Source organism: Chiloscyllium plagiosum, chromosome 4, assembly GCF_004010195.1.
Source record: "Chiloscyllium plagiosum isolate BGI_BamShark_2017 chromosome 4, ASM401019v2, whole genome shotgun sequence".
Taxonomy (NCBI): Eukaryota; Metazoa; Chordata; class Chondrichthyes; order Orectolobiformes; family Hemiscylliidae; genus Chiloscyllium; species Chiloscyllium plagiosum.
In genome coordinates this window covers 121,441,347-121,463,046 of record NC_057713.1, presented here as the reverse complement: position 1 = coordinate 121,463,046, position 21,700 = coordinate 121,441,347, and the positions used below count along the sequence as shown (strand labels likewise).

The following is a 21,700-nucleotide window of genomic DNA, read 5'->3' as shown; positions in this document are numbered from 1 at the left end:
TTTAGATAGGGTCGACAGTGTGAATCTTTTTCCACGTATGGAGTCAGCTATTATGAGGGGGCATAGCTTTAAATTAAGGGGTGGTAGGTATAGGACAGATGTTAGGGGTAGGTTCTTTACTCAGCGAGTCGTGAGTTCATGGAATGCCCTGCCAGTAGCAGTGGTGGACTCTCCCTCTTTATGGGCATTGGATAGGCATATGGAGGATAGTGGGCTAGTGTAGGTTAGGTGGGCTTGGATCGGAGCAACATCGAGGGTCAAAGGGCCTGTACTGCGCTGTATTTTTCTATGTTCTATGTTCTAGAACATCAACTGCAGTTCCACCAATGCCTTGTTCAGTTGCAATAACACATCCCCTCTTTTATATTCCACTCCGTTAACAACAAATGCCAAAATTCCATTTACCCTCCTTACTACCTGCTCTCCCTGCACACTTGCTTTCTGCAACACATGCATAAAGAACCCCAATCCCTCTGCACTGAAGTATCTTGAAGTTTCCCTCCAAATAGATAATAGTAGAGTCATAGAAACAGGCTCTTTGGCCCACTATATCTATGCAACCAACAAACATCAAACCACACTAATCCTATTTACCTGCACTCAGACCTATTATGTCCTGACATCTTAAGTGCTTGTCCAAATGCTTCTTAAATGTTGAGAGAGTACCTGCTTCCACCAGTCTCTCTGGTGGCACGTTCCATATGTCTACCATTCTCTGGGTGATTTTTCTTTCTCAGATCTCCGCTAATCTGCTTGCTCATCAATTCAAACTTATGCCCTTTGGTCTTAAACACATGCACCACGAGAAAGAGATTCTCATGATCTATTCTGTTTATATCCCTCATAATTTTGTATAAGTCAATCAGATCTCTCTTCAGGAGTAACAAACCCAGCCTCTCCTCATAACAGAGACTTTTCATTCCTGGTGAATCTCCTCTGGAACCTTTCCAATGCTTTGTGTCTTTCCAATAGTGTAGCGATCAGAACTGCACAGTGTTCCATCTGTGGCCTAACAAATGATTTATTAAGTTGTTACAGGAATTCCCAGCAAATGAAGGAAACCATCCCATATGCCTTCCTTACCATCCTGACTACTGACCTATGCCATCACCTTCAGGGATCTATGAACCTATACAGCAAAGTCCTTTGTTCCTCAGTACTTCCTGGAGACCTGCCGTTCACTGTGTATATCCTTCCCTTATCAGGCCTCCCAAAATACTTCGCACTTACTGGAAGTAAATTCCATTTACCATTGTTCTGCCCAATTTACCAGCTGATCAAGATCAGACTGTAGCCAGAGACCATCTACTTCACTATCAACAACATCCCCAATTTTCATGTCATCTGCAAACTTATTATACCTTCTCCATTCACATCCAAGTCATTAATGTACAGAACAAACAGCAAGGGGTCCCAGCACTGATCTCCGTGGTTCTGCTGGTCACAGGTTTCTAATTACAGAAACAACCCTCCATCATCTCTCTTTACCTCCTTGCAGGTTAGATGGGGACTGGCCATGTTACATTGCCCTGTAGTGTCCAGGGATGTGCAGGTTAGAAGGTTAGCTATGGAAAACGTGGTATTACCTGGATAGGATGAGATGCTCTTTGGAAGGTTGATGCAAACTCGATGGGCCAAACGGCCTCTTTCTGCACTGTAGGGATTCTATGAGCCCAAGACATGGGATAGGTAGTTAAAGATTGAAGATGGTGATCAAACTTGGAAAGGTTACAGATAGCTGCTTCACAGATGGGGTCTATTTTAGAGACTAATGAAGCCATGAGCTTCTCATGAAGTCAGAAGTCACACAATACCAGGTTACAGTTGATCAGGTTTATTTGAAATCACAAGCTTTCGGAGCGTAACCCCTTCGTCAGGTGAAGACTATAATCTGGTGTCATGTGATTTCTGACTTTGTCTACCTCAGTCTAACACCAGCATCTCCACATCATACTTTTGTAGGAAGTACTACAGGATTCAATACCGATAACAGAGAGTGCCTGAGCACCGCAACACTGGCAGTAGTCATGCGCTAGTGGGAAAGCTGAACAGGGAGTGAGAAATTTGAGTGTATTGAGAGCTTGTTCCTTTTTAAAAGGGCAGGAGACAGTCAGTTGGTTGGAGGACGTTTGGGATTTGTGGAATGTAATGACAGAGATTCTTGTATTTACCCATATTCTAATTTGTGAAATGCAGTTATAAATAGAACACAATGCAAGTTTATCAGTCCAAATCTCTGAATTCGGGATTTCACTCCGACAGTTCGTTTACAAATAGCCCTGAACAGTATTCTTCAATGTTAGTCAGGTTTTGGCTACAATCAGAAAACCTGGAAAACATCACAGCTTCAGATCCACAAAAAAGCTGTATTCAAATCACTCTTGGGAAGTACTAATTCAGATCAAGAGAAATTTTGGATGAAGGTTCTCTTTTCCAAATAGGAAATCTCTATTTTGTTCCACATCATTCAAACTTTGCGTTTTGATTATCTCTTCTGGAGCATTATTTAAAAGAAAATCATTAACTTCCACTTACTGCTGTTGGCTAGATGCACCGCTAACCCAGTTAAACACGATGTATTTGTGAGTGTGTGTTACTGCCTGCAGCTATTGCCATATTGATTTTAAACGGAATAACGTGTTGCACATGACTCATCTTGTGTGATGTTAAATCTAACATTTAACAGATTCAACACTCCAATTCAGCTGCTGAGAGTGTGTGCATTTTTAGTGGTGATGAGATGGTAAAATGCGGTCACATCTGCCTTTACAGGTGATTCCATGACACAGGGGAATTATCCCTCAACTAGTATCACAAATAAAATCTAATCATAATTATGCTGTTTCCTGGATCTTGCTGCATGCAAACTGGCTATCATGTTTTCTCCATCGCAAGTGTCTATACTTTTAAAATACTTCACCAGTTGCATTGTGATGGTTTTAAAGTAGTTAGGGCTTCCTGTGGTCAAAGGTACTTTTCACAAAAAATTCACACCTCTGTTGCTGCAGTCTTGCAATGCATTTCCATTTTCAAGCTGTCATTATTGCATACTTGAATTGGCAGCATATATCATGACAGTTAGTGCTGAAAGGCACATTATATAATTGTTTGTATATGAGGTACTCATGATTTTAATGATCCTAGTTACATTTTGCAAGGAACGTTAGAGATTCAGTGTTAGCTATTCATGACCTCAAAGTATAAGTAAATTTTGAAGGTACTGTAGCTTTGCATTACCTCCCGGATAAGTATTTCAAATTGGCGAAAAACAACGGATTTTAAAAGTCTGGTAAACTGCATACAGAAAAAAAGGCTTTCTACACTCTGTACCGAGAAGAATTACTGCCCCCTAGTGTTTGCACATGGAATCACATGACTTGTTTGTCACAAAGTATGGAAACCCTTCGGTCCAACCTGTCCATGCTCCCAAACTAAACTAGTCCCACCTGTCTGTATTTGGCCCATATTCCACCAAACTTTTCCTATTCATGTACTTATCCAAATATCTTATGAAATGTTGTATCTGTACCCACACCTACCACTTCCTCTGACAGTTAATTCCACACAAACCACTGTCTGTATTAAGGTTGGTCCCATTTCCTTTTTAAATATTTCTCTTCTCACCTTAAAAGTATGCTCCCTAGTCTTGAACTCTCCATCCCAGGGAATAGACCCTTGTCATTCACCTTATCTATGCTGATGATTTTCTAAACCTCCACAATGTCATCCCTCAACTTCCTACGCTCCAGTGAAAAAAGTCCAAGCCTTTCCAGTCTATTTTTATATCTCAAACCCTCTGATCCCAGCAAGCCTTGCCAAAAGAATTTTTAAAATATCATTCAGCACAGCAAAGCTGACTTGGGGGAAGTGATGGCTTAGTGATATCATTGCTGCACTGTAATCCAGAGACTCAGGTAATGTTCTGGGGACAAAAACTAAAGTTGCTGGAAAAGCTCAGCATCTGTGAAGAAAAATCAGAGTCAATGTTTCAGGTCTGGTGACCCTTCCTCAGAAATGGGGATCCACGTTCAAATCCCATGCTAGCACATGGAGGAATTTGAATTCAATTTTTTTAAAAAAATCTGGAATTAAGAGTCTGTTGATGACCATGAATCTATTGTCGATTGTTGGAAAAACCTATGTGGTTCATTCATGTCCTTTAGGGAGGGACTCTGCCATCCTTACCTGGTCTGATCTATATGTGACTCCAGGCGCACAGCAACGTGGTTGATTCTTAAATTTCCTCTGGCCAATTAGTGAATGCCAATAAATTCTGGCCTAGCCAGCGACACCCACATCCTGTGAATGAATAAATTAAAAAACCTGGTCAGGTGAAACATTTACACAAGTGATTTGCAAAAAAAAACTAATCTTCGTATTCACTAATTAGTAACAAAATGTTTCAAGTGAGGACTAATACACCTAGCTTTTTAACATATCTCAACTCAGAATTAGTCTGATGACTTCAGTGATACAAATGGTAGTAGTTGCAAAGTACATCTTTATTAAGACTGTCCTTGTGTACCGTAATGTTACATAGTCTAAGTAGGAGACCAAAGCATCATTACCGATGAGCAGTACACGTTAAACAATAACAAATGAAGGCTGAGTAAGATTTTATATCAAAAACAGAAACTGCTAAGAAACTCAGCAGCTCTGGCAGCATCTGTGGAGAGAAAGCAGAATTAATTTTTTTTAGTCCAGTGACCGTTCTCCTAAAGTTGGAATTTCCATTTGCTTCACCATCTTTGTAGCAATGTTGCTATTTTTTCCCCTTAATTCTCAGTGCTTCCCCTCTTTAAATAATTGTTATCAAGTTAGGTTTGACTTGACTAATCAACGTTACTTGACTAATCCATGCCTTTCTAAGCAATAGTTTATTTTGTTCTGGATTATGGTTTGCATAATCAATGCAAGGTGGGAGTGTCTGTAATTTTCTGGTTTATCCCACTTGCCTTTGTTGAACAGCGATACAAAGTTAACAATCATCAGCTTTCCAACATTCCTCCAGTAACTGTTGAGGACAGAAGTTTTTTTTTGCCCCCCAAAATAGACAGGTATTACTCACAAGGCCAGCGTTTAGATATTTTGAACCAACCCATTCAGGTACATTACAAACATCTCTGAAGCAAGTGGGAATTGAATCCAGGCCTTGAGGACCAGAGGTAGAGACACTAACAGTGCATCACAAGTCAATTCTAAAGCTAGCATTTATTTCTTATCCCTATAAGTGAGGAATATGTGAGGTAATTTCAGAATCCAATTAAAAGTCAAATATATTGCTGTGATTTGGAAGGCTCAAATAAACTAGACAAGAAAGCTGGCAGGTGGTAGCTGCCTTTCCTAAGGACTTGAATTAAATAGATTTGATGAAAATTCAATTGTTTCATAGTCACTATTTCTCTTAACAGTTTACTACAAAATTCTTAATTAGCTGAATCAAAATCCTCCATCTGCAGGGACAGATTTGACCTGCTGAATTAGGATCTGTAAAACACTGGATTACTCAACAAGCAACAGAAGCACTATCTTACTGAAATAACTCTGCAGAGGCCAGTATGCCACCACCAAGTTACCATTTATTTTCACATGGAGAGCCCTTGACACTGATCCAGCTCTGACACAGCCAGCTCTCAGAGTGAACAGGATGTCTGACACTCCTGTTCTTATTTGTCAGCCAGGGGCTCCCTGATTCCAGAATAAAACCCCCAATTAGGGAACTCATTCTATGACTTTATTACAGTTGCTATAGTTACCACATGCCCAATTACAGGGTGACCAATGGGCTCTATTTTTGCCTTCACATCCATCAGCAACCTGGAATGCATTTTATCTGGACCAGGTGTTTGATCAACTATCAGTCCTACCAACTGTTCTGTGAACAAGCCTCACTGCTGACCACAGTGTTGTCGGATCTTCTGTGCTGCTGCTTACCATGAGACAGATTTAGTGCCACCATCCTCTTGTAGATGGGGATCTGCTGGGTATGCTGGGTCTGATGGGTAAAAGAAAAAGATTTTCTAACAAGAGCCTTTATCTTCAACACTGTCAAGGCAGTGCAACAACGCCTCTTCTTCCACAGGCATCTGAGGAAATTTGGCATGTCCATAAGGACCCTCACCAACCTCTATAGATGCACCATAAAAAGCAAATGGTCAGGGTGCATAATGGCATAGTATAGCAACTGTTCTGCAGAACATTGGTAATGGTCTGGATTGTGCACACAAAGTTGAAAAGTGTGGTGCTGGAAAAGCACAGCAGGCCAGGCAGCATCCGAGGAGCAGGAGAATCGACGTTTCGGGCATAAGCCCTTCTTCAGGACCATTAGCAAAGCCAACCTCCCATCCATTGACTCCATTTACATTTGTCATTGCTGCAGAAAGACTGCCAACATCATTAAAGACCCCTCCCACCCAGGTAATGCTCTCCTACAATCGCTTCCATCACGCAGAAGATACAGAAGCTTGAACACCCACACACACACACACACACCAAAAGGAGAATGAACGCTCTAATTTCAATAACGTTGATGTTGCTAGTGTTGATCTTGCTTTGTCCGCCTCCCATGCAGTTCTAACCTGTATTCCTCGCTCTGTCTAAATACCTTATGATTTGTATGTCCTTGTTTGCTATGATCTGCCTGTATTGCTCGCAATACAAAGCTTCTCACTGTACTTAGGTACACATGACTACAATAAATGAAATGTAATCAAAGTAAATCAAGATCTAGTTTGTTGCAAGGTAGAAATTAAGTAAATGTTATGTTAATATGACGGACATTGTAATAGAAACAAAAGATGGTCCTGGACAGTAGATCTTACTCCTTTGAGATGCTAGTCCAAATGACACCATAATGGGTACAGCTTAAGCCATTCCTCAGTATTAACCCTTTCAGAGCCTTACACAACATTAATCCTTTTAGTCTGCCTTTTCTACCATAATGGTTATACCTTTGACATAAAATTCACATCACCTGCTTCTTTTCTATATAAATAAGTGCAAAGTATTAATTTAACCGAAGTTATCTGGCTCGACCCTAAATTTTTCTTATGATGATTAATAAACATAAACTTTTCCTTATCTAACTGCTTACATTATTTGGATTTATAAAACATTCTAAGATTCAAAATAACATTGCCTGTTTTAAATATTTTAAACAGTTTGCTGTTTTAACCAGATCAGTAATTACTGATGACATGTATGAACACCATATAACTTCAACAGAACAACTATTCCAGTGTCTATATAAATAGACACAATGACAGGAAAAATAGTTGCAAATATACCATGGCACAGAAATGGCTAAGATTGAAACAGAAAGGGATTGTGATAGTTTCTAGATTAACGTCAGAAACAAAAACAGAAGTTGCTGGAAAAGCTCAGCAGGTCTGGCAACATCTGTAAAGAAAAGCAAGAGTCAAAGTTTTGGGTCAGTTCTGAGGAAGGGTCTCCAGACCCGAAACGTTAACTCTGATTTTTCTCCACAGATGCTGCCAGACCTGCTAAGATTTTCCAGCAACTTAAGTTTTCATTCCTGATTTACAGCATCCACAGGTTTTTTTGGTTTTTTTTTGTAGATTAACATAATGTGCCAGGTTACTGTGAAGTGAAAATGAATGATTTAAATAAAATGCTTAATTATATTAAATTAAAACAAAGATTTGCTGGAGATCTGAAACAAACACAAGAATTGGTGGAGAAACACAGCATCACATTCTGATGAAGTATCACCAGACCTGAATGGTTAGCTCTGCTTTCTTCACAGACCTGCTGAGTTTCTCTGGTAATTTCTGCTTTTGCTTTATTTATTGTGTTAGCTCAGTTGAATACAACTCAGAAAATATCATGCCAAAACTGCTCAGCTACCAGATAAGAATTTGTCTTTAACTTGGTTTTCAGAATTGATCATTAAGAAACAAGTATGGAAAGTGACCCATAGTGTTAATGGATTGAGTTTAGAGTTCCTTTGTTTTGAAGGTTTGTGACTGAGATGCAAATAGCTGATATGAAGAGTGAATTGTGGTTTTATTTGTGCTGGGCAAAAATAGATGTATGGCCACACATCCGTATTCCTCTTTTCATCTTAGATATGCGAGAGAATTAAATAACTCTACATATTACTGCCACTAGATGGAGCCAATGTAGTTTTTAAGAAGACGTGAAAATTTTAATTCAGAAGTTTTAATTGTCAGGCCCTTTACCCATCATGTCTTACCAACCAAAAAAAACCACCAAACTACACTAACCCCACTCACCTGCACTTGGTCCATAACCTACAATGCCCAGGCATTTTAAAATACTCAACCAGATGCTTCTTAAATGTTGAGAGACTATCTGCCTCTGCCACACTCTCTGGCAACATGTTCCAAATATCTACCACCCTCTGGGCAAAACATTTTTTTCTCTGATCTCTTCTAAACTACTTGCTCCATACCTTAAACTTATGCCCACGGCCACGGGGATATAGGTTCCCATGACCTACTCTGTCTATACTCTTCCCGTAATTTTGCATACCTCAATCAGATCCTTACCTCAGCTTCCTCTGTTCCAGGGAAAACAAACCTAGCCTATCATATCTCTCCTCATAATGGAGACTTTTCATCCCAGGCCACATCGTGGTGAATCTCCCTCTGCACCTTCTCCAGTGCAACCACGTCCTTCGGATAGTGTGGCGAACAGAACTGCACACAATATTCCATCTGCGGCCCAAAAAATGTTTCATAAAGCTGCCATAAACCCTCCTCGCTCCACCTATATTCTATGCACTGGCTAATGAAGGCAAACATTCTGTATGTCTTCTTCACTACCTTGTCTATATATGCTGACACCCTCAGGGATCTATGGACTTGGATACCAAGGTCCCTTTGTTCCTCAATGCTCCTTAGGAACCTAGGAGGAGAAAGTGAGGGCTGCAGATGCTGGAGATCAGAGCTGAAAATGTGTTGCTGGAAAAGCGCAGCAGGTCAGGCGGCATCCAAGGAAGAGGAGAATCGACGTTTCGGGCATAAGCCCTTCTTCAGGAAAGAAGGGCTTATGCCCGAAACGTTGATTCTCCTGTTCCTTGGATGCTGCCTGACCTGCTGCGCTTTTCCAGCAACACATTTTCAGCTCCTTAGGAACCTATCCAATCTTTGTGCATATCCTACTCTTATTAGATCTCCCAAAAAGGAATCACTTTGCAGAGTTAAATTATATCTACCATTGATCAGCTGGTTAATTGGGCAGAGCAATGTCACAGTGCAGCCTGAGACCATCCTCCTCATTGTCAACATTACCCCCGGCTTACGTCATCTGTAAACTTACCAATTACAGAACAACCTCGATTATCCGAGCCAGACTGGCAGGTAGTATTTTGTTTGGATAACTGATTGTTCGGATAACTGATCTGATCGTAACCAGAGGAAGCCATACTGAACACATTTAAAAAAAAGCATGTTTACAGAGTTTTTATTTCATTCAATCAATAAAATGTGCACAAACATTGGACACTACTAAAAAAATTCATGATATTTTACAAATAAAATCACTTTTTGGCTAGAGTTCAACTGAAGTTGATGAAACTTTTCGCTGATGTTTTCCTTGGTTTTATCCCAGTCCTCGGCAGCAGCCAGCATCTTTGTTTTCAGCAGCGTCCCGCCATCCAGACTAACCAAATGTTGTCCCTCCCTCCTCAGCAACTGCCGAGCTCAAAGAGAAAGAGGTGCAAAATACAGGGGGGAGCATGAGAGAGGGGGAAGATTTTTTTCCCTGGCTTCAGTTTCCATCCTCTCATCAATTTTTTGTTAGGTGGGTAATGTTTTCCTCATGTTCCCTCTCGTCAGGTTTTCCTCCTGTTTATTTTCACATGTGCTAACTCACTCTCCCCCAACAAAAAAAGTGACATTAAATATTCTTGTCAGCTGAAAGATATTGAACTGCTTGTTGTTTGGTAATAAAGGAGCCTTCATGGGATAACAGGAGGAAAAAGCAACGGAAACAAAAAAATGCAAACACCTTTTCGACTTAACTCTCTGGAGAGTGAGCTGAAGAAAATCATTGTTGGGTTTGCAAAACAAAGCGAGTCAATGTTGAGAGGGAATGTTGCTGTTCGAGCGTACAGCTCAGGTTTGCACATATGTTGTTCTCACGTCTTCACTGTCACAACCTTTGTCCTCGGGGAGAATAAGTATTAGAGAACCTTTTTAAAAAAATTGTAAAACTCAACTCTAACATCATGCCTTGAGTACATATTTGAAGTTAATTATTTATTAAAGCATATTTGCATCTATATTCCTGTTCAAATTTACAAAATAATACATTAAATGGATGAGGAATAGAATTTTCCTACTTCAATTGACATACATGTACAGGGACCTTGAAATCTTGCTGGGATAATACGAAATTTGGATAATTAATGTTCGGATAATCAAGATTGTTCTGCATTCATACCCAAGGTGTTCATGTACATAACTAACAGCAAGGGTCCGAGCACTGATCTATGTGGTACCACCCTGATCACAGGCTTCCCAATGACAAAAACAAGCCTCCATCATTACCCTTTGCTCCTATTTGTAAGCCAGTTTTGCATCCAGTTTGTCAACTTGCCTTGGATCCCATGGGCTCTTACTTTTTAGACCAGTCTTTATGTGGGATCTTGTCAAAGGTCTTACTGAAGTCCATGTAAACCACATCAACTGCATTACCCTTATTATATTTAGTCACCTTTTAAAAAAAAACAATTCAATTAGTCAGACAGGATCTCCCTCTAACAAATTCATACTGACTATCCATGATTAATCCCAACCGTCTGAAATTTTTTTCCAAGAACTTCCCTATTACTGACATCAGACCTACTAGTCTGTAATCCCCTGGTCTATCCTGCTGCTCTTCTTGAACAAAGGAACCACATTAGTCAACCTTCGGACATTTGACATTTTGCCTGTGGCCAGCAAAGTATTAAATTTCTCCAGCCGGGCCCCAGCAACACCTCCCATAGCAGCCTGGGATACATTGCATCAGACTCTGGGAATTTACACACTTGTGCGCCTATTCAATCATTTAATATCTCATTATTAATGTTAATGTGCTCAAGAACCTCACCATCCCAACTGATAACCCTGGCTGCAATGTCTTTCTCCTCTGTGAGTAGAGATGAGAAATAGTCATTTAAGAACTCTGGCTCCACGCAGATGGCCTCTTTGGTCTTCTACTTGGTCACACACTTTCCATGGAAATCCTCTTATTCTTAATGTATGTAATAAAAAGCCTTAAGGTTTGCCTGGATCCTATCTTTCAAAGATATTTTGTAGTCCCTCTTTGCCCTGCTTATTTCCTTTTAAGCAACTCCCTACTGTTTACGGACCAGAACAAACACCCACTCAAATATATCAATGAGATAGCCCAGACCCTGACTTTTATCTTATTTAAAGGCAAGTATGAGGTGCTGTGTACCACATCTGATTCAATTGGTCAAGGCACTAGGCTTTAAGTATACTTTATTCTTACACTACAGTTAAAATACCAACAAAAAAAGTATTGGGATAACTGTAACTATTAAAAGACTTAATAAACAAAATGTAATTTAACTACTGCTCATCAACTGTTCCAAAATACCAGCATCCCTTAAACAGACCCTGGGACATGGCAATTTAGTGTGTTGTCTTCTCACTGTAGCAGCAAAGAATTCAAACTTTTAGCTGGGGGGAGAGCAGCTTAAACTTCAAAAACTCCATTTTCAATAACTGAAAGCAAAAACAAAAACTTTGGGCCTGTGTGATTCCATCCACTCCTGCTTCTTTTGTCAAAAACCCAAAGCTATTTACTCAGCTTTCTGCAGAGTAGACACCTTGGCACCAGATTGACAACACCCCTCTTTCAAAGAACCACGACTGAACAAACCCCTCTCACGGCACATCACGCCACATTACACTCTGCACTTTTGATGTGCCTCCCCTTTTTTTAATATGTTCTGTACCTGATATATGCTAGTTTCTTTTCCTTTCTCAGACTCTAGATTTCCCTTGACTTCTAGGGGTTGCCTGGACTTGCTGCCCTGGCCCTACACTCTTAGAGGAACATACTGGACCTGAATTCTTACTATACTACTTCTTTTATAAAGACTCTCATTTTCCAAATGACGACTTCCCAGTTTACGTTTGGCAGATTCTGTTTAATGATATTGAAATCAGCCTTCCCTCCGTTCAGATTGCTGCACAGTCCATAATGACTTTGAAACATACAGAGCTATGGTCACTACCCTCAAAATGCTCACCCACTGAAACTTCAAACACTTGACTGGTTTCATTCCCTCAGATTAGGTCCAACACTGCCCCATCTCCAGCAGGACAATTAACATTTTGGCACAAAAAGCTCTCCTAGTTGCACTTTAAAAATTCCATCCTGACTAATCCTTTCACACTAAGGCGATCAGAGTTAATGTTAGTGAAGTTGAAGCCCCCTACCATTATAACCCCGTTTCTCACACAGCCTTCTATATTTTGCTGACTGACTATCCAGCATACATTACACATCCTTGTAGATCAAATATGTCCTAAAAATATTCCTATGCAGAGCACCATCAAGCTGACTCTCAGTTTCCAGTGTCTTGGGAGTTACTTTCTATTTCACAAAGGTTGTCACCAATAAGAAAAAGAATTCTCAACATGTGTCTATTGATGGACCCTCACTTTACTATTACCATCAAGTCTAAAGTATAAAATGTAACTATTGTTACGATTTATAATTCAATTCAAAACATACACCATATATTGATGGGCGTCATATTGGTTTGCTCATTAAGTTTAACTTTTATATAAATGTATGTCGTGTCTCTGTAAAGTTGCAACATTAAAACGAAAATCAATTATGCATAGTGGAATCTCTATTATTAACGCAATGAATGGTCCCCCTCATTCTGCTAGACAAATAAGCTGGTATGTTACTGAGTTTCAACAACCCTTATCTAACATTGAGACTTTTGTTTCTGTTTTATCTATTTAAATTAGAGGACTCTGTTAAATAATTTGCAAGACTAACAATAAAGTACTGAAAATTTGCAGGCAGCCAAACTCTTAAGCCTAAATGAACTCTTGAACTTGATAACTTCCTGGAGCGAAACATCATAGCTCCAACCCAGTGGTATTAAATTCTAGAAATTACTGCATATCCAGACAACTATGAAATTTATGTAGCAATAACCCAGATACATTCATTGAAAATATGGTCTAAAAATTAATTTGGTTCTACTTTTGATGTGGGTGCTTTGGAGAGGGTACACAAACAGTTTACCAAGATGTTGCTTGGTTTGGTGGGTGTTAACTATGAAGAGAGATTGGACAAACTTGTTTGTTTTCAGCTGAGCATTGAAGGAAGAAGAGCGACCTGATTGAAGTTTACTAAATTATGAGAAGCAATGGATAGAATGGATTGCTGGAGTCTTTTTCCCCCAGAGTAGAAATATCAAATCACCAGGGGGCATAGGTTTAAAGTAAAAGGAGGAAAATTTAAAGGTGATGTGAGAGGCAACTCTTTTTTTTAAAACAGAGGGTGGTAAGTACCTGGAATGGGTTGCCAAAGTAGGTGGTACAGGTGGATACAATAGCAATGTCTAAGAGACATCTTAACAGATATAGGAATAGATGGGAATAGAGGAACTAGGTAAGGGTTTTTAAGTTTAGAAAGGTTACATGTGGCAATGTGGTCTTGATGGGCTGAAGGGCCTGTCTCTGTGCTGTTCTGAAAGTCAGCTACAATTAAGTATCAACTCTGAGGAAGACACAACCAACTGTAAATGCGATGAGTAATTGGTAGTTTAGTGAAAATTCACTACTCGTGAGACTGGTTGGAACCCAATGCCACCCAGATTACTCGTAAATCATGGGAATGCAACCACTAATTGAGTATAGTTGTAATCTTCCGTTTATTCAATGCCCTTTGGCTACAGTTATTTGTAAGATTTTGTTTTACTATCCTCGAATAGTGATGTGTTATTGCTTACAATCTGAAAAAATGTAAAGCATGTTTTTTTATTGTCACATCCCCTCACAAGGGCATGGACTCCATATAAGCTGAAATCCCCTTTTGGAGGAGAAGGTGATTCATGTGATGATGAAGAATGTCAATACAGGTAATGAGCCAAGGTGCTACCTGTTTGGGAATTGCCATAGGATTTACACAGCACTGCTTCAGAATGCAATTATTTTCTAAAACTTATAAATGTTTTTGATCAAGCTTACCTAATGAGAGAAGCTTTATTTGCTGAGATGATTGCTTTGTTTACAAGTTCTCAAATACCACATCTTCAAAGGCAGAAGATATTGCACACATAAGGCTGATGTAAAAATTCAGTGTCATCCAAAACTGAAAACCCACATAAGAACCACAAAAAAAAAATCAAGTTTATTGAACAGGTATATTTTGACAAATGCTACCTTTAGAGGTACCTAGTACAATGCAAATAAAAATCAGAAAACCTCAGGTACACTGCAAGCAATTTCCATCTACATTTTCTGAACATTGAAGACATTAGTCAGTCTTGACAGATTTACTGTTCATTTGGAAATATGTGGAGTCATTTTTTACTACATGTACAACAAGATTGCAATTTCTCTTTCAGTAATCTTGTATCTGATGATTCTAGATGAAGCTACACTGTCATGTTTTTTGACAAAGTATCAATATAAATATATATCAATAGGTACTTAGAGCCAGATTTGAGACTAACTCAAGCACAGTATCATGTCTACTGGGAGGCAACCTCTCATCACTATCAATTTGTACTGAGTACTGGACTAACTTCACCCTCCCATGAAAACTACCTTTTAAAAGCATGCAGGTTGTCCACTGGACTACTGTGTTAGTAAAATGCAGAATCTCTTTCTCACAATTTAATAATAAAAGGATCATCATGCAGTGAGCTAAGCTTTTCATATGCATTAATGAATGGCGATTTATTAACTAAGCTCATTTATTAATCAAACAAGGATCACAGGCCACAGACCACAGCCTGAGAACTGTAGGTCAATAACCTGATAAAAGATAGGCAGAATATTAACAATGCTAGAAGTCAGGAACATACAGAATGTGCTGGAAATACTCAAAAAGTCTAGCAGTGCATAGGGAAAAAGAAACAGGGTTAACATTTCCAGGTTGTCAGCCTGTTTTCAAACTGGAAGCCATATCAACCAGTTTGGAATAAAATGCAGAGCTAGGGAAAGAAGGGGAGCAAAGAATGAAAGGAAAAAAAATATGAAAGCACACAATGAATGATAAAAATGACGATGAAGGACAATTTGGGGTTATTATGGGGCAAGTAAAATAAAAGGTGGGAGAAGCTCTGAATAGCAAAGAACCATTACTAGTAACTACCGTATAATGACAAGGAAACCACAGTTAAGATCACATATAGCAAGGCGTGGGAACAATCAGGTTAGGGCTGACAGGCGACAAGTAACATTCACACAACAAAATTGCCTAGCAATTAAGGCAGAATCAAACCAACTCACCTTGAACTTGAATGCAAGTACCATTACTGAATCCCCTTCCAACAACATCCTGATGGCCACCAGACTGCGATTAACAGCAGTTCGGAGGGTAATTTACCTCCTGACTTCCCCAAACCTTACCAACATTAGATGATTCATCAAAAGTCATGACTGACCATAAGACAATAAGGAATAGGAACAGTGGTCCTTCAGGCCTGCTCTGGTGTTTAATAGGATCCTGGCTGATCTGGCATTCCTCACACCCACTTTCCCACACTGCTTGATTTCCCAACTGATGAAGAATCAATATATTTATCTTGACCTTAAATAAACACAAGGATTGGTATGGTGTAAAGTGAGGACTAGGGGACTCTTTCATAGTTTTAGTCATGAGGAGAAGGGTTAATTGCAGAATGCCAGACAGGCACAATGAAAAGCATTGTCATCCACTCAGGTAACCTTAGCAGAGAGAAAACAGAAAACATAATGGAAGCATTGGAAGAGAAGGTGACTGCCAGATCAGATGTGATGGAGAAATTGGAGCAGGCAAGGAAAGGCCAGATAAAGAAACAAAACTTCATGGGGCATGTGAAATTGAAGGAGGACTGGACTTGGAAGTAAAGAAAAGTTTTCAAAGTGATGGTGAATGCACTTGTTCCAAGTTAAAATGCTTCCGCTAATTATAGACCACCCTTCATCTAGGTAATGGTGATCCACTCTTATTCATATTTTCATTAAAAATATAACCATTGATTTGATTGAAGTGAATTCTCACAACTTGCGGATACACTCCAACCAGCATTATTGACCTCCATGAGAGGGACAAGCTCTGAAGCCATGGGATATTTAATCACATTTGCTGTGAAGGGGAGTTGTTGTATTCTATCGTACGTGATAGGGAGAAGAAATGAGAATGAACAGATGGCTTAAATTTGAAATACTGCTCAAGAAAAAACAAACTATAGAAAAATACTTACACCTCAGCAGCTGGATTTTTGAAGTAAGAATTTTAAAAATAAAATAATAAATTCATGAATTTGGTAAAGTCTCAGCAGGATTAATCACACTGTAGTTACCACTCTTCTCTCAGTTAAGGCTGGTAGAGATATGTTATGGTAACATTTCTGATTCAAGTCATTTTAAAATCCAGCTTTTTAAAAAAAAACTATATTGCAATGTACTTTTACCTATAATGTCTGAGATGGAATGTTGATCCAAGACTTCTACCTATTGACTAATCCCGAATCTGCAATACTATTCCGTGAAAGAGAACTCCAGCCTCTGAGTAACGTGCCTTATTGTAGCAATGGAATGCAATCAGTTTCTAAATTCATTATAGATTACATTGAAGAAGACCACCTAATTTACAAATATTCAGAGTTTCATTGTGTGTAGTTTTGAGATTGCTTAAAATAGACCTCTCAATGGAAGCACAACAACACATTTACTTGATACAGTATTAGAGTCAGAGTCATAGAGAGTCATAGAGTCATAGAGGTGTGCAGCACGGAAACAGACCCTTGGGCTAACTCGTCCATGCTGACCAGATATCCCTTGATTCACCTTCAACTACAGACAGAGATGGTGGGGGTGGAATTTAACAATCATCAAATCCCTACAGTGTGGAAGCAGGCCATTTGGCCCATCTAGTCTACACCATTCCTCCAAAGAGCATCTCATCCCACCCCCTCCACCCTATCCCTGTAATCTTGCACTTCCAATGGCTAATCCACCTAGCCTGCACATCCCTGGACACTATGGGCAATTTAGCATGGCTAATCCACCTAACCTGCACATCTCTGGACTGTGGGAGTCTTTTAAAATCAAAAGTAATTTAGTTCCTTTTTTTTCCATGTCTTGTGGCCTTATGATTTTTAATTGATGGTTTCTGAGAACCATGTCTTTTATTTCTGTGTCTTTAAAAAGAGTGGATTGCCAGGAGAAAAATCTATTTTCTTCAGAAAGGAAATAGATTTATCAGAATGGCTGCACATTTTCACAGCAAGAAAATGAGCATCACTATGAGCTCTATTCTTTTAGTGGCTCTGAGTTCCTGCAACGTACAGGCGACCAAGAATCCAAGGAGCTGTTTTATAAACTGAAGTTGATTGGTTCTCAGTTAACTAAGCAGATTAGATCTGCAAACAAGTTTCAGTGACACAGACACACAGAAAGATACAAATGAATAAGCTGTTGTTCTCCCCAGCAAAGGCAGACTGTTCTCTGCAGTAAAGAAATGTTTAAACTTGACAAGAACCAGTTACCTTGCCTGCAGATGTTGCTGTGGGCTGTGACTTTTGAATTGGTAAATTGGAGACATTTTCCAAGTGAATCGGTCATTCTGTACTTCCTACAAACCAGTGGAAGCTTCCAAAGAAAGGTGTTGAAAACCTAGGGCCAGGCAAGCCAAAGTAGGATCATCTCAACATCGGAATTGTGAAGCAAAGACCAAAGAACTGACTTTCCAGTTTTTCTCTACCTATGCCAATAATCTCTTTTCTCCTATTCGTTTGTCTGTGTTTGTGCGTGTTTATAAGAAGGTAAGAATTTTGATTAGCAATGTTATAAACCAGTAGTTTACATCTGTTTACTTGTAGCTATATGCTAAGTCATGTTGCAGCTGTATAAAACTTTAGTTAGGCCACATTTGCAGTATTGTGTGCAATTCTGTAAGGAGGATGTGGAGGCTTTGGCAAAAGAGGTTTATCAGGATGTTGTTTGGATTGGAGGTTGGACAAACTTCGGTTGTTTTCACTAGAGCATTAGAGGCTAAGGGACGACCTGATAGAAGTATGTAAAATTATGAAAGGCAGAAATTACAAAATTTGGGTAGTCAGTCTTTTTCCCAGGGGGGCAAAATGTCATATACCAGGGGGCAAAGGTTTAAGCTGCCAGGAGGAAGGTTTAAAAGGGAGATGTATGAGGCAAGTTACCGAGGGTGTTGGGTGCCTGATAGCAGTGCCAGGGGAGGTACTAGAAGCAGCTACAATAGCAGTATTTAAAAGGCATTTAGACAGACACATGCATGAACAGAGAATAGAGGGATACACACCAATGTGCAGGCAGATAGGATTAGTTTGGAATAGTGTCATGGTTGGGCTGAAGGGGGCCTGCTCCACTGCTGTACTGTTCTATGTTCTAATTAATTATCATAAATAAATTTTTATTTAGAACAGAAACTTGGTCTCTGCTTTCTCTCAACCTTGGTCTGAAATTGGCAAATTGCGAGTGTGTATGTATGTATGTATGTTTAAAAAGTTCATATTTTGCCTCCACAAATAACAGGGCTTGAGTTTATGATGCACTAACCTATTATGACCCATTAAGATAAATACCAATCCTGAGGACAACTCGTGGCGCAGAGAGGTTGCATTTTAAAATGCAGTGAATGTCAGTGGCTACAGCAGCATTAGTTGCTTTTCCCGAATTGCACTGGAGAAGTTGGTGGGGAGTTGCCTTCTTGGTCTGCTGCAGTCCTTTTGGTGTAGGGACACCCACAATGCTGCCAGGAAAGGAACTATTCGACTTTGATCCAATGACACTGAAAAAGCACTGAGATTGTTATCACGTTAGAATGTGCAAAACTTGGATTGGAACTTGCAGAGAATGGTGTTCTCAAATATCTTCATTTTCCAGGTGGTAGAAATCCAGGGTTTGGATGGTGCTGCCAAAGGAACCATCATGGTGAGTTACTGCAATAATTAGGAGAAAGTGAGGACTTCAGATGCTGGAGACCAGAGTTGAAAAATGTGATGCTGGAAAAACACAGCAGGCCAGGCAGCATCCGAGGAGCAGAAGAATCGACGTTTCGGGCATAAGCCCATTCCTGAAGAAGGGCTTATGCCCGAAAAGTCGATTCTCCTGCTCCTCGGATGCTGCCTGACATACTGCAATAATTAGACTAGGCAGCAGTAGCAGCAGTGTGTTGGTGGTAAAGGAACTGTATGATGAAGCCACATTGCCCCTTAGTGCAGGTTTGTGCACAGCAGCGAACTCAAATTGGAAATCAATCCTCAAATGGCATCAGCATCAACAGACCCTCAGGGTGGAAACAACTTAGTGGGAATGATAATTAAAAGGTAGCGCCAATCAAGCAAAATTGTAAAGGTTCAGGAATGCAGCTGGAAATGTACCTACCCTCTCCAGGAACGTGAAAAGTATTCCATCAATTTCTTGATAAATGCTGGTTGTGGATATGTTCGCCGAGCTGGGAAGTTGACTTGGAGGCTTTTTCTCCCCTGTCTATGTGACATCTTCAGTGCTTTGGAGCCTCCTGTGAAGTGCTGCTGTACTGTTCCATTCCCACTGCTTCCAGTTGCACGTTCCCGTTGTTTGCTGTACTGGCCAGTATATTGGGTCTAGGTCTATGTGTTGTCCCCAACAGCTGTATACACAGATGACCACAAATTCGACTGGGTCAACACAACGACCATAGAACAAGCTAAACAGAGGACAGCCAGAGAATTTCTAGAGGCAAGGCACCCATCCACAGGCTCCATCAACAAACAGATAGGCCTAGATCCAATATATCAACCACTACAAAGAACAACCAGACCCTGCAACCAGAAGCAGCAGAAACAGAGCCAAATAAACTCCAGAAGACACAGTGCTGCAACGCTTCACAGGAGGGTCCAAAGGACTGAAAATGGACAGGGGACAAAACATTTGCAAATCAACTTCCCAGATCGGCGAGCATACCCACAACCACAACAACTGACAACTGAGCTACAAATCTTTATGCAAACCTTATTCTTGATATATACTTGGCAGATGATAGGCAGGCTTTGGGGAGCCAGGGGTTATTCTCTGCAGACTTCCTGGCTTCTGGTAGTCACACATGACTGCTCCAGTTCAGTTGCTAGTCAATGATACCCCCAGATCTTTATAGTAGTTGATTCAGTGATGACAATATCATTGAACATTAAAGGGGCAATATCTAGGTTGTCTCTCGCTGAAGATGATCATTTTGGCATTTCTGGTTGAATATTGTTTGCAAATATTTTAGTCTTACCTTTTGTAATGATGTGACCTGCTTCCCTTCAGAGAGAGTTATTAAAGACAACGGGATGAGGACATGCCACAACCCAAAGGACTAGCCACGTTACCATACATCAAGAACATTTCTGAACTGACAGCCAGACTACTACGACCACTAGGACTCATAACAGCACACAAACCAACAGCCACTCTCAGACAACTCACCAGGAAAAAAGGACCTGATACCCAGCATGAGTAAAACCAACAAAATTCCACGCAAGGACTGCACAAAACACTACATAGGACAAACAAGACAGCTAACAATCCACATCCATGAATACCAACTAGCCACGAAATGACACAACCAGCTATCCTTAGTAGCCACACACGCAGATGACGGGCAACATGAGTTTGACTGGGACAACACTACTATTATAGGACAAGCCAAAACAGAACAGCCAGGGAATTCCTAGAGGCATGGCACTCATCCACAGATTCTATCAACAAAAACATCGACCTGGACCCAATATACCAGCCACTGCAGTGGACAGCTGGAACTGACAATCGGAAGTGGCAGAGACAAACCACTATAAATGCCGGAGGAAACAACACAGAAGCTCCCAAGCACTGAGGATGTCACTTAGACAGGGGACGAAACACAAATTCCCAGCTCGGCGAACAGAACCACAACAACAGTTATTTAATTGTCCTCAGTCACACATGGCAGGTTGTGGTAATGGAATTGCTTAGCTCTATCACTTACTATCTTTGTTATTTTAGTCCCATGTTGTAGTTTCATGAGAATGAGTGCTGATTTTTTTTTAGGTATACCTGGTGCTGCTCCTGGCATGCCCTCTTGCACCCTTCATTGAGGCAGAATGATCCCCTTGTTGGTTAGTGGTGATGGGGGGGGGGTGCGGATGTGCCTGGGTGTGAGGTTGCTGATTGCAAGTCACGTTAACTTTGTCCACTACTAATGGCCCACTATCCCCAAACTTTAGTAGCCAAATTCAACTCTAAGTCCACTTACAAATTTGTTGATAACATCACTGTAGTGTGTCAGACCATGACGAGATAGAGCACAAAAACGAGAGAGAGCTTAGTAGCATGGTGTAAAGACAACAATCATTTCTTCAATGTCAGCAAAATGAAGGAGCGAGTCACCAATTTAGGAAGAGGAGTGGAGGACTCATCCTAGTCTGTATCAATGGTGCTGAGGTGGAGGTGATCGAGAGCTTCAAGTTCCTAGGAGTAAATATCAC

The 21,700-nt window shown here is 40.2% G+C and overlaps 1 protein-coding gene across 2 annotated transcripts in view; it reads right to left on the bottom strand.

Moving 5' to 3' along the window:
• pag1 (phosphoprotein membrane anchor with glycosphingolipid microdomains 1) overlaps positions 1-21,700 on the bottom strand; it is a 102,618-nt gene that overhangs the window by 49,475 nt on the left and 31,443 nt on the right. The window contains exons 1-2 of one of the 2 annotated variants that reach the window (XM_043689091.1): positions 5,577-5,594; positions 4,186-4,299 (exon numbers count right to left, since the gene is read on the bottom strand). The gene's annotated coding sequence lies outside the window, so the exon portion shown is untranslated. Of the gene's footprint in view, positions 1-4,185; positions 4,300-5,576; positions 5,595-21,700 lie in introns of those variants that run through there. The other variant, XM_043689090.1, reaches the window with a different exon arrangement.